This window comes from Rana temporaria, chromosome 1, assembly GCF_905171775.1.
Source record: "Rana temporaria chromosome 1, aRanTem1.1, whole genome shotgun sequence".
NCBI lineage: Eukaryota > Metazoa > Chordata > Amphibia > Anura > Ranidae > Rana > Rana temporaria.
In genome coordinates, this window is record NC_053489.1 from 570,640,210 (window position 1) to 570,653,278 (window position 13,069).

The window sequence follows — 13,069 nt, forward strand, 5'->3', positions numbered from 1 at the left end:
GACAAGGGGTGTGTGTATTTTTTACATACAGTACTGTAATCTATAAGATTACAGTATACTGTATGTATTGTGTCTGTTTACGTTTTTGAATTTGGCGCCGTTCTCCGCTCCCGTACGACGTAACGTCGCAGGGAACGGAGATCGGCGTCACACAGAGGCACTGTGTGAATCGAGCGAGCACCCGCTCGCTCACACAGCGCGGTGACATCGCTGGATCCAGGGACAAGGTAAGTAAACAATGCCTGTGGATCCAGCGAGGCGAGCCCGAGTCTGATTCGGGGTTACCGATCGCAGCACGAAAATTTAACCCTGAGTCAGACTCAGGAACACCGCCAGGGGGGTTAACTATGGAAACGATTTATGGCATTTTTATGGCGTTTTTATTATTTAGATTTTTTTTACTAGTAATGGTGGTGATCTGAGATTTTTTTGCGGTATTGTGACATTGCAGCAGACAGATCGGACACTTTTGACACATTTTTGGGACCATTGACGGTTATAGAGCGATCAGTGCTATAAAAATGCACTGATTATTGTATAAATGTCACTGGCAGGGAAGGGGTTAACACTAGGGGGCGATCAAGGGGTTAGGTGTGTGTTTCCTCACTGTGATCTAACTGTGTGGGGATGGGACTAACTAGGAGAGATGTCAGATCGCTTTTCCTACTTTGTATAAACAAACGATCTGTCCCCTCTGACAGCACAGGAATTTGTGTGTTTACACACACAAACCCCCGTGCTGGCTCTCGTGCACGTGATCGGGCCTACCAGCCACGCGCCCCCGGCAGGGCTCGTGTGCCCTCTCGTGGTTCTCCTGGGTAAAGCCTTATAGGTACAGGATCTCTCCCAGGAGAGCCATTCTGCCACAGTATATCTGCGTAAGCTGGTTAGGAACCGTTTAATAAATATTACTTGGGTAATGTGCAAGGTCGGTGTGCCTCTACAGTTTTTCCAGTGGGTATCCCCTGACCCTCGGAGGGCAGCGAGGCCTGTGCGTGCACTGGGCACCATAGGAATTTCAGGCTTCTTCCAATACTATTGCACTACTTTTTAGTGCAGGAGATTTTGTTTGACTGTGACATATAAAACAATGCACATACAATAGGTATGAATGGAGGGAGGGATTATTACAACCTATGGAAACTCTTGCCTCTTGTTAGTCTTCATAGGGGCCTAGTTCTACTTTGTTGCATACAATGGGCCAGATCCACAAAGAAGTTACGACGGCGTATCTATTGATACGCCGCGTAACTTCTAGGATGCTCCGGCGTATCTTTGTTTTGTATCCACAAAACAAGATACGCCTGAAGCTGGGCTAGATCCAACTGATGTACGTCTTAGTACGCCGTCGGATCTAAGGTGCATATTTACGCTGGCCGCTAGGTGGCGCTTCCGTTGATTTCTGCATCGAGTATGCAAATTAGCTAGATACGCCAATCCACAAACGTACGTCCGACCGGCGCATTTTTTTACGTTGTTTCCGTAAGGCTTTTTTCGGCATAACGTTACCCCTGGGTCTATGAGGCGTACGCAATGTTAAGTATGGACGTCGGGCCAGCGTTGAATTCTCCGTCGTTTGCGTAAAACGTTCGCGAATAGGGCTTTGCGTAGAATTACGCAATTGCGTAGAACAAGCATTGGCTTGTTGCGGGTTCATTTGGAGCATGCGCACTGGGATACCCCCACGGACGGCGCATGTGCCGTTCAGGAAAAACGTAATTTACCTCGGGCCAAGACGTATTAACATAAAACACGCCCACAACTTAGTCATTTGAATTGCGCGCCCTTACGCCGACACATTTACACTACGCCGCCGTAACTTACGGCGCTAATTCTTTGTGGATACGGAAAATACGCTGTAAGTTATGGCGGCGTAGTGTATCTGAGATACGCTACGCCGGACTTAAAAATGCGCTGAACTACGTGGATCTGGCCCAATCAATGTAAAATGGATACCAGAGGAGTTGAAAATGATGCGGTGTCCATATCTCGTTTTGCATCATTACTCATTCAGCACATGCTGCGACATTTGTTGATTATTAAGAATGATTTACCTCACAGTTACACAGCTGTCTAGATTGATGTATCACAGATCACTACGTCTGTCCGTATGAATGAGCACCGGTGTCATCTCCATACATCTGGGAGGGTCTGACCATCAAATTATATTGTGCTTGACTAGATGGCATCAACAGCCCTCACTGATGTTAACATGAGCCCATTAACACATGTATATGTGGAAACTGACCTACACAGATACTGTTATAGAATATCATCTGTTCATGAGGTCCTTAATCGCCTCTTTGAACTTTACTGAAAATGGCATTGTGAGCAATTATGCTTAATCAGCCATTCATGCATTAACATCTGCCTTTTTTCCTCAGCTGCTGGCTTTTGCAGTAGAAAATCAATGTTATTGTTTACATATGTTCTCCGAAATTTGCCATAAATGTATAACAACATTAAGCAAAGCCTTGCGCACCTTATTGCAGGAACAGGTGTTTATGTATCTAGCATTACATTGTCTGGAACAGAGTCATCGTCTCTCACATACGTCAAACCACGCTGAGACACTCATCAAACTTTAAAGGAAACTCTTAGTAATAAAGTATGGAGACTGCCATTGCTAACCTCAGTTTCTGAAAATAAGAGTTATTTGGTTGTCAAGCTTACCTAATGGCTCTAGGACATTGACCGAATCAGTATGCAGATAAAGAGCTCTGATTTTATTCTATCTCTCCTTGTTTCCTTGTTCAGGTGTAGAAACGCTTTAACCACTTCAGTTCCGGAAGATTTACCCCCTTCATGATCAGGCCATTTTTTTGCGCTACGGCACTGCGTTACTTTAACTGACAATTGCGTGGTTGTGTGACACTGTACTCAAATAACATGTTTGTAATTTTTTTCCCACAAATGGAGCTTTCTTTTGGTGGTATTTGATCATCTCTGGGTTTTTTATTTTTTGCGCTATAAACAAAAAAAGACCGACAATTATGAAAAAAATACAAACATTTTTTTTTTACTTTCTGCTATAAAACAAACCCAATAACAAAATGTAAAAAATCTAATTTCTTCATCATTTTAGGCCAATATGTATTCTGCCACATATTTTTGGTAAAACATCCCAATAGGCATATTTGCGCTAAAGTTATAGCGTCTACAAACTATTGGATATTTTTATTTATTTATTTTACCTAGTAATGGCGGGGATCAGTGACTAAATGTGGGACTGTGATATTGTGCCGGAAAAATCGGACATCTAACTGAAACTTTTGACACTTTTTGGGGACCAGTGACACTAATACAGTGATTAGTGCTAAAAAATATGCCCTGTCCCGCACTGTCGAGTGTCTTTTTGGTCTTCCTCTGACTCTGGGGTCTCATTCCGGGGCCAGAATAATCCCCTTCTTGCAGAAAGGCCGGACTCTGTTGTGGGCCGACCCTTCCGATAGCTGGGAACACCTACTAATGGATAAATGCCTTGACTTACATTTTCTACACCCCAGTTCTGCCCCTATTAAAGAGGCAGTAAAGCAACCCCCCCCCCCCCTGCAAAGTAAAAGCATAATGGGCTAGTATGCATTGCATACTATCCTATTATGTGGCACTTGCCTACAAATGAAGCCTGCGATGTCCCTGCGGGTGGCCGCATCCATCTTCACTTCCTATTCTTTCGGGGGCGGCGGGCTCTGTGGCTGCCTGGACTCAGACATTCGGCTGTATAGTTACTGCATCTCCATTCAGTCGCAGGCTGCCGGCACAAAGCTCCAGGACACTCTGAATGCCTCATTCATTCTGTAGAGGTCTTGGCGCCCATGTGACTGGAGCCTGACATGCTGCACCCATCCAGTGTCTGTCTGTCTGTCTCACCTATGGGGGAGATGGGATTCATTGTTGCACTTTGCTCCATCATCAGTTATTGTCCCAATAGATCTTCGATAGCGGTATGTGTGCCAATATTTTCAAATTTTTATTTGTAATATGTTGCGAGGATTCTCAAATAAAAGAAAAAATTCACTGTCACTGTACTAATGACTCTGACAGGGAAGGGGTTAATATCCAAGGTGATCAAAGGGTTAAATGCATGCCAAGGTTCTGCTTACTCACTGTGGGGGAGGTGCTTTGACTGCTGACAGCTGGCATTTCACCCATAATATGCATTGCATTGAACATTAAAAATCATTATCAGTGACAACCGCCCAGAAACTTTCAATAAGCAGGGGGGGGTCCTGACGGCCGCCTATTCGGCCAGATGGTACATTAAAAAAGTTTTAATAAGTGGGGGGGTTAGTGCTGGAGGGTGCCGCGATTTTGCCCGAAAATATATTTCTCACATGGGGGACTGGGGGGGAAGGCATGGCTTCAGTTAGTTCCCTACCTCTTTGCAGCAGATCCTCTCACTCAGGCCGTGCGTGTTCTATTGAGCTGCAGCGCTGAGGTCACTTCCTGTGCTTGGAGACTGTGAAAGAAAGCACCGCCCACTGGGGATGTGAAATAGTTCTATGCACTGTGTGCACTCACTGCACCCGCCCGGCCATAATACAGGCCATCGCTCTGGAAATAGTGGCGCGTCGGTTTGCGCCACAAAGGCATATTTTAGCTGCCAATGTAGCGCCGCGTCTGCAATTGCACAGACGTAGCTCTACCCAAACCGCACTATGCCCGGCGCCCGGTGCCGGGACACAGTGCACATAAGGATTTTTTTTTTTTTCGTTTTTTTAAAGGGACATGTTTAAAAAAAAAAAAAAAAAAGTTTTTTTTTTTACTGGCTGGGGGAGGGGGGGGCGGCGCCCGGGCGCCCCCTATGGACGGGCCGCCACTGGATCTATGTGAAGGGACTCGCAGTGATTTTTTTAAATCTTTATAGTACGCCGGCGGGCTGTCCCAGGACCAGGAGAGGTTGTTTTTTTTTACTGCTCAAAAACGCCACTGCCCAAACTGTTTTGTAGTCTTGAAAAGAGCTGTGAAGAATACTGATACCAGTCAGTCAGATTTCTGGTGGGATTACCAGTTTTTTTTTTTCATAAATGAATAAAACAAGATGCTTTCAATGGTACATCAGTGGGGTACAGGCATTACGCCTGTAAGGGGCCCGGCTGGCTCCCCTCCCGTGTTTTATATATACAGGCATACCCCACTTTTAAGTACACAATGGGACCGGGGCATGTATGTAAAGTGAAAATGTACTTAAAGTGAAGCAATACCTTTTTTCACTTCTAAATATGTGCACTGCATTGCAATAGTCATTTACAAGCATAACTGATATGAATAATGCATTGATAACTAAAATAAACACAATATTCAAATAAAAATTGTAAGCTTACCCCATCTCATTGTTGTTGCAAGGCCAGAGCAGCTGAGATAATTCATTGTGGTAGGAAGGGTGAAGGTATACAGGTATCTTCTGTTTCACGGCACCTCTGAGCAGCGCTGGGATTGCTGACAGGCAATGCTGAGCACCTATGCTGAGCACCTCTGGGCCGACAGGCAATGCTGGGCTGGCTTGCTGGCAACGCCTTTTTCGGCTGCTAGCAGGGTTTGGACCACACCGGTTATGGCCGAATACCGCCACAATTCCGACGGTTTAACGCTGCTAAAAATAGTGGCGCTATACCGCCACTGCACCTCTGAACAGTTTATACAATATTTTTTGTGACTACCTGTTTTTTTTATATTTGCCTCAATTTAGAATTTTAGCCATTTAAGCTTAGCTTAGCCAATAAACCAAATCATCACTAGATTTTCAGGGGTTTGTTCCAATCATTAAAGCAACATTGTCCCTATACAAGAGTAACTCAATTAACCCATACCTGTAAAAATAAATACTGTATTTATCGGCGTATAACACTTTTAAGAGGGAAGTTTCAGGAAAAACGTTCAAAAGCCGCTTTTACATTCCAAAGCCCCCCCCTGCACATTACACAGATCCCAGCACATCACACAGCTCCCAGCACATTACACAGATCCCAGCACATTCCACAGATCCCAGCACATTCCACAGATCCCAGCACATTACATAGATCCCAGCACATTACACAGATCCCAGCACATCACACAGATCCTAGCATGTTACACAGACCTCAACACATTACACAGATCTCAGCACATTATGTTGCCCCCCTATACACTACACAGCATTTTCCCCCTGCACAGTACACAGCTCCTTTACATTACAGCGCCCCCTTGCACTCCCAGGAAATCCCCCAGTCTCCTGGGAAAGCACTGCCAGTGTACTGTAAAGTTTTTTAAAAAAGCACTGCCAGTCCCTTCTCAGACATACTGTGTTCTTTCCGGATGGTCACATGATCGCTCTCCTCTGATTTTTTCATGTGATCGCTCTCCTTCTCTAATCTAAAGCTACACTCGGAGGGGGAGGAGGAGCGAGAAGAGGAGAGCGGACAGAAATAACGGGGTGAATGAGGTATTTGCGGGCTAGGACACTTACTACAACACTTCAAAGGATCTATGCAGTGGCGGCTGGTGCTCAAAATTTTTGGGGGGGCGCAAACGAAGAAAAAAAAATCGCAGCCTCACTGTGCCCATCAAATGCAGCCACTGTTCCATCAATTCGCACCACTGTGCCATGCCATCAAACGCAGCCACTGTGCCATGCCATCAAATGCAACCACTGTGCCATGCCATCAATTGTGGTCACTGTGCCATCAATTGTCACCACTGTGCCTTGCCATCAAATGCAGCCACTGTACCATGCCATCAATTGTGGTCACTGTGCCATCAATTGTCACCACTGTGCCATGCCATCAAATGCAGCCACTGTACCATGCCATCAAATGCAGCCACTGTACCATGCCATCAAATGCAGCCACTGTACCATGCCATCAAATGCAGCCACTGTACCATGCCATCAAATGCAGCCACTGTGCCATGCCATCAATTGTGGTCACTGTGCCATCAATTGTCACCACTGTGCCATGCCATCAATTGTGGTCACTGTGCCATCAATTGTCACCACTGTGCCATGCCATCAAATGCAGCCACTGTACCATGCCATCAAATGCAGCCACTGTGCCATGCCATCAATTGTGGTCACTGTGCCATCAATTGTCACCACTGTGCCATGCCATCAATTGTGGTCACTGTGCCATCAATTGTCACCACTGTGCCATGCCATCAAATGCAGCCACTGTACCATGCCATCAAATGCAGCCACTGTGCCATGCCATCAATTGTGGTCACTGTGCCATCAATTGTCACCACTGTGCCATGCCATCAATTGTGGTCACTGTGCCATCAATTGTCACCACTGTGCCATGCCATCAAATGCAGCCACTGTACCATGCCATCAAATGCAGCCACTCTAACTAGATGGTATATGACCCCATCTAAAATACATTCCTTCTACCCCGCTTCCCCCTCGTGTTGCTTCAGGGGTTGCCCGGAGCAAGGAGATTTCCTCCACATTTTCTGGAGCTGCAAACACCTAGACCAAGTTTGGAGTGCTATGGTCACCAGACTAGAATGCGCTCTAAAAAAGAAAATCTCCCTTTCACCCCAGATTTGTTTATTGTTTGACACCGTCCCCGACATCCCTCTCCCCTGCATTGGGCTAGTTCACTCCCTGATCAGCTCCATCCACTGGATGATAGCCTTTAATTGGAGATCCCAAAATCTTCCTTGGTCCCAGGTCGAATCCAGAATGGAAATGATTAGAATATCAGAAAGAATACATTATACACTTATTGATAGAATGCAGAAATTTAACGAAAAATGGTCTTACTGGTCTACTCCATCTATTCATCCGTGATAACCCCCTTTTGCCCCATGTTCTTACCTATTATCCGTTACCTCATGTCGAATCGATGGCTTGACAATTTTCTTTACTGTATACTCATGTATGTCCTACTCCTATAAATCTCATCATCTCTGTATCTATGTCATGCAATTTATGTAACCGTTGTATTTCTTGTCTTCCAAATAAAACTTTTGTAAACAAAAAAACAAATGCAGCCACTGTGCCATGCCATCAATTGTGGTCACTGTGCCATCAATTGTCACCACTGTGCCATGCCATCAATTGTGGTCACTGTGCCATCAATTGTCACCACTGTGCCATGCCATCAAATGCAGCCACTGTACCATGCCATCAAATGCAGCCACTGTACCATGCCATCAAATGCAGCCACTGTGCCATGCCATCAATTGTGGTCACTGTGCCAATTGTCACCACTGTGTCACTGTCCAGTCATCCATCCACCTCGGAGCTTTATATAACCTGCTGGGACTTGTAGTTCTCCATCTTCTCCTGGGCTCAGGTGCATGCAATCCATCATCTTTGTCTAGTTTTTCTCACTGCTGGGACTTGTAGTCCCATAGATGGTGGATTGCATGCACCTGAGCCCAGGAGAAGATGGGGAACTACAAGTCCCAGCAGGTTATAATATAAGACACCCATCCACCTAGGAGCCTTATATTATAACCTGCTGGGACTTGTAGTTCCCCATCTTCTCCTGGGCTCAGGCTGCTGACAGCTGGCATTTCACCCATAATATGCATTGCATTGAACATTAAAAATCATTATCAGTGACAACCGCCCAGAAACTTTCAATAAGCAGGGGGGGGGTCCTGACGGCCGCCTATTCGGCCAGATGGTACATTAAAAAAGTTTTAATAAGTGGGGGGGTTAGTGCTGGAGGGTGCCGCGATTTTGCCCGAAAATATATTTCTCACATAGGGGACTGGGGGGGAAGGCATGGCTTCAGTTAGTTCCCTACCTCTTTGCAGCAGATCCTCTCACTCAGGCCGTGCGTGTTCTATTGAGCTGCAGCGCTGAGGTCACTTCCTGTGCTTGGAGACTGTGAACGAAAGCACCGCCCACTGGGGATGTGAAATAGTTCTATGCACTGTGTGCACTCACTGCACCCGCCCGGCCATAATACAGGCCATCGCTCTGGAAATAGTGGCGCGTCGGTTTGCGCCACAAAGGCATATTTTAGCTGCCAATGTAGCGCCGCGTCTGCAATTGCACAGACGTAGCTCTACCCAAACCGCACTATGCCCGACGCCCGGTGCCGGGACACAGTGCACATAAGGATTTTTTTTTTTTCGTTTTTTTAAAGGGACATGTTTAAAAAAAAAAAAAAAAAAAAGTTTTTTTTTTTACTGGCTGGGGGAGGGGGGGGCGGCGCCCGGGCGCCCCCTATGGACGGGCCGCCACTGGATCTATGTGAAGGGACTCGCAGTGATTTTTTTAAATCTTTATAGTACGCCGGCGGGCTGTCCCAGGACCAGGAGAGGTTGTTTTTTTTTTTACTGCTCAAAAACGCCACTGCCCAAACTGTTTTGTAGTCTTGAAAAGAGCTGTGAAGAATACTGATACCAGTCAGTCAGATTTCTGGTGGGATTACCAGGTTTTTTTTTTCATAAATGAATAAAACAAGATGCTTTCAATGGTACATCAGTGGGGTACAGGCATTTCGCCTGTAAGGGGCCCGGCTGGCTCCCCTCCCGTGTTTTATATATACAGGCATACCCCACTTTTAAGTACACAATGGGACCGGGGCATGTATGTAAAGTGAAAATGTACTTAAAGTGAAGCAATACCTTTTTTCACTTCTAAATATGTGCACTGCATTGCAATAGTCATTTACAAGCATAACTGATATGAATAATGCATTGATAACTAAAATAAACACAATATTCAAATAAAAATTGTAAGCTTACCCCATCTCATTGTTGTTGCAAGGCCAGAGCAGCTGAGATAATTCATTGTGGTAGGAAGGGTGAAGGTATACAGGTATCTTCTGTTTCACGGCACCTCTGAGCAGCGCTGGGATTGCTGACAGGCAATGCTGAGCACCTATGCTGAGCACCTCTGGGCCGACAGGCAATGCTGGGCTGGCTTGCTGGCAACTCGCAGGACGTTTTGCCTCTTCCCTCACAACTCTGGGCGGCAGCTCCGCCCCTCCAGATCATACTGCAGCTGCGCGGCGCGGGAATGTCCGTAATTGCGGGGCACTGTACCACTTTACGTGCACTCGCGGGCATGTCCGTACTCGCGAGTGTACGTAAAGTGAGTGTCCGCAAAGCGGGGTATGCCTGTATATATATATATATATATATATATATATATATATATATATATATATGTCCCCAGAGCCCCTTACAGGCCCGGCTGGCCCCCCTCCCAGTTTTTTTTATTTATTATCTTGCGTCAGGAGAGAAGAGATTACACTTGTTTGTTTTTTCATCAGCACCCCCCCTCCCCGTTTCTCTGCTCCAGGGAGGCCCTGCCTAAAGAAGTGTAAATTTGTGATGGCTGCCCTGTGTGTGAAGCTCCATTCTTAGCTAGACATTCCCTATGCAGCAGACACAACCATTTCATATCAACAAAATCAGATCTATATTGACTCAACAGGGCACAAAGTAGGACAAAAGCCTACACATTGCCACCTAATAAAACCAGAATAATTAGACTAAAGTTTGTTACAAAGGAGGTGTACCCTCTGTAAATGAAGTGATCATGGCACTGATAACCATGTCCTCAAAACCCCAAATATTGTGAGCACTGAACTTGCAGAAATGTCAGGAACTTAATTTATTTTACAGCAGTGAACCGATGACATGGCCATGTATATTCTAGTTATAAATTAATTCCAGCAGAAAGAAAATGAGGGATGGTCGTGAGAATCATTTTAATTGGCAGGGAGAACCTTTGTACACTAGGAAAGTTTTGTTATTAAAGTTCTAGAAAGGTCTTGTAGTCTGCACTCTTCCACAGAGCAAAGAAAAGTACTCAACGAGATTTTAATGGAGCAATTTACCTCTAATCAAAAAAATAAGAATTGAGCACGCTATTTGCATTCTAATAGAAAATGCCATCAGAAACTTGCTGTGGTGTTCTCAGTAATTGATTAGTGGCAGCGGTGAAATGAACAGAACCCCAACCTCTTTAAACTATGCAAGAAAGCTGATTAGTTTTACTTTCTTCCAGCATTTTCACTATCAATATACTCCCTCCTACTGCTTCTTATATTGATATCAACAGAAGTAAGACGTATATAACCTTGCTAAATATGCAGTGGCAAACCTCTAGGCATATACAGTGCATATTTAAGTCCACAAAATAACATTTACCGTCCTAAGTCTATTTTCCAATACATGCTTTAGTCCCTAGATTGTATTACTAAGCAAAATTGTTGTTTAGTTCTGCAGGCAGTTGCAGGAATCGCACAAGAATGCTTTTGTGAAAATGTCATATTTTTCAAATGGTTGAAAGTAACTGAGTAAATGAGAGAAAATCTCCTCATTGGGGACATAGACAGCAATACAAATCTGACAGTGGTTCTAACCCTTACCTGGCCCATGGATAACTGAAAAACTGTTTCGGCTGGCGATCAAGAACAGGCGTCATGATCTTTAACTTGCTAAACTGGCACCATAAATCAAAAGCACAATCGTCAGGAGCCAGAGCATATATTTGGACCTGTGAAATATGAGGAGCACTAATAATCAAACCTTGACTTTTTGTCAGAAAAAGTCCACCTGCAGCTGCCAACTGGTTGCTTAAAGCAGAGTTCCACCCATGTTTTAGTTTATTAAAAGTCAGCAGCTACAAAAAGCATAGCTGCTGACTTTTAATAAACTGTCACTTACCTGCCACACGGTCCAGCGAAGCGGGCGCCCGGAGACTCGCTCCTCTCCCCCTTCTCTCCTCGGGGCCGTCATCATAACTGTGGGCACATGCGCATGCACGAGTCACGCTGCGCTCTCTTGTTGGCCAGTCGATCTTCTGGGATCGGAGTTGTGTTCCAGAAGATCGCTGTCAGGGAGGGACCACCAAGAGGAGGAGTTGCCTAGGCGGCCCAAAAAAGGAAGCAGGAAGTGGGACAGGAAGTCCCACTAAAAGCAAGGTAAACACCCCCCCCCCAAAAAATGACATGCCAAATGTGGCATATCAGGGGGTGAGGAGTGCTTAAAGCGGAAGTTCCATTTTTGGGTGGAACTCCGTTTTAAAGGCTAAGTTTATCTTTAAAGTGGTTGTGAAGGCAGTTTTTTACCTTCCTGAATTCTATGCATGAAAGTAAAAAATAATTAGTGCAGCTTCTCCCTTAGCCCAACCTACCCCCCCCCCACTCTCCCATAAGGAGCCTGCATGAGTACACCCATAGCAATCAGCTTGCTTTGGTGGGCACTTGGCATGGAAGAAGGGCCAGGAGCGTTGGCGGCATACCCGAGAAGAGGAAGTTCAGGGCTGCTCTGTGCAAAACCACTGCACAGAACAGGTAAGTATAACATGTACCTTTAGAATCACTTTAAGAAAAAAAATGCACCTAATTATTCAGGAAAAATTTGCATTTTTTTTTTTTTTTTTTTCCGCAGGTGCCTGCAAAGCTTTGCAGCCTCAACCAATGGATCGTGGGTGCAATGGCAAGCTCCTGCACACTTTTCCTCCAGCTTTCAGCACATTTTTTGTAATGTGCAGCTGGGCAGCTTTTGTAAAAAAAACTCTAGTGCAGTGATGGCGAACCTTGGCACCCCAGATGTTTTGGAACTAAATTTCCCATGATGCCCAACTACACTTCCAAAACATCTGAGGTGCCAAGGTTCGCCATCACTGCTCTAGTCCATTAAGAAATAGAAGTCTATCTGTTGCAGTGGTAGATGGGAGTTTATGCATTCAGTGATCTCTGTGAATAAATGACATTGCTGTGAAGCTGGAGTCCTGCACAGCTATGCAGATTTTAACCACTTCAATACAGGACACTTTCAACCCCTTCCACAGGCCAATTTTATCTATAGAGGGTACCTTGTGTGGATTTATGAGACCAGTTCAGCAGATTAAGGGCTTGTGCACACAGTCACAAAATAGGCTGCATTTAGTGTCCATAAGGTGGTCTTTTTTATGAATCTGAATGCAGCTTTATCATATGCTTTGGGCCCCTACAAAAAGCTGCAAACAGATCCATACTCTGGAGCTATATACAACTGAAAAAAAAAAAAAGGAAAAATCTGCATCCACAGTCCTGCTCATGTCTGTTTTTTAAACCATATGCATATAACTGTTTGTGCTAATGTTTACATGTATACAACATGGGGGGGGGGGGGTGGT

The 13,069-nt window shown here is 45.1% G+C and overlaps 1 non-coding gene across 1 annotated transcript; it reads left to right on the plus strand.

The window, feature by feature from the left end:
• Nucleotides 1-3,335: 3,335 nt before the first annotated feature.
• LOC120925421 lies at nucleotides 3,336-3,464 on the plus strand. Its single transcript, XR_005746694.1, has one exon. It is a non-coding gene; the product is annotated as a small nucleolar RNA SNORA35 (small nucleolar RNA).
• Nucleotides 3,465-13,069: the final 9,605 nt, after the last annotated feature.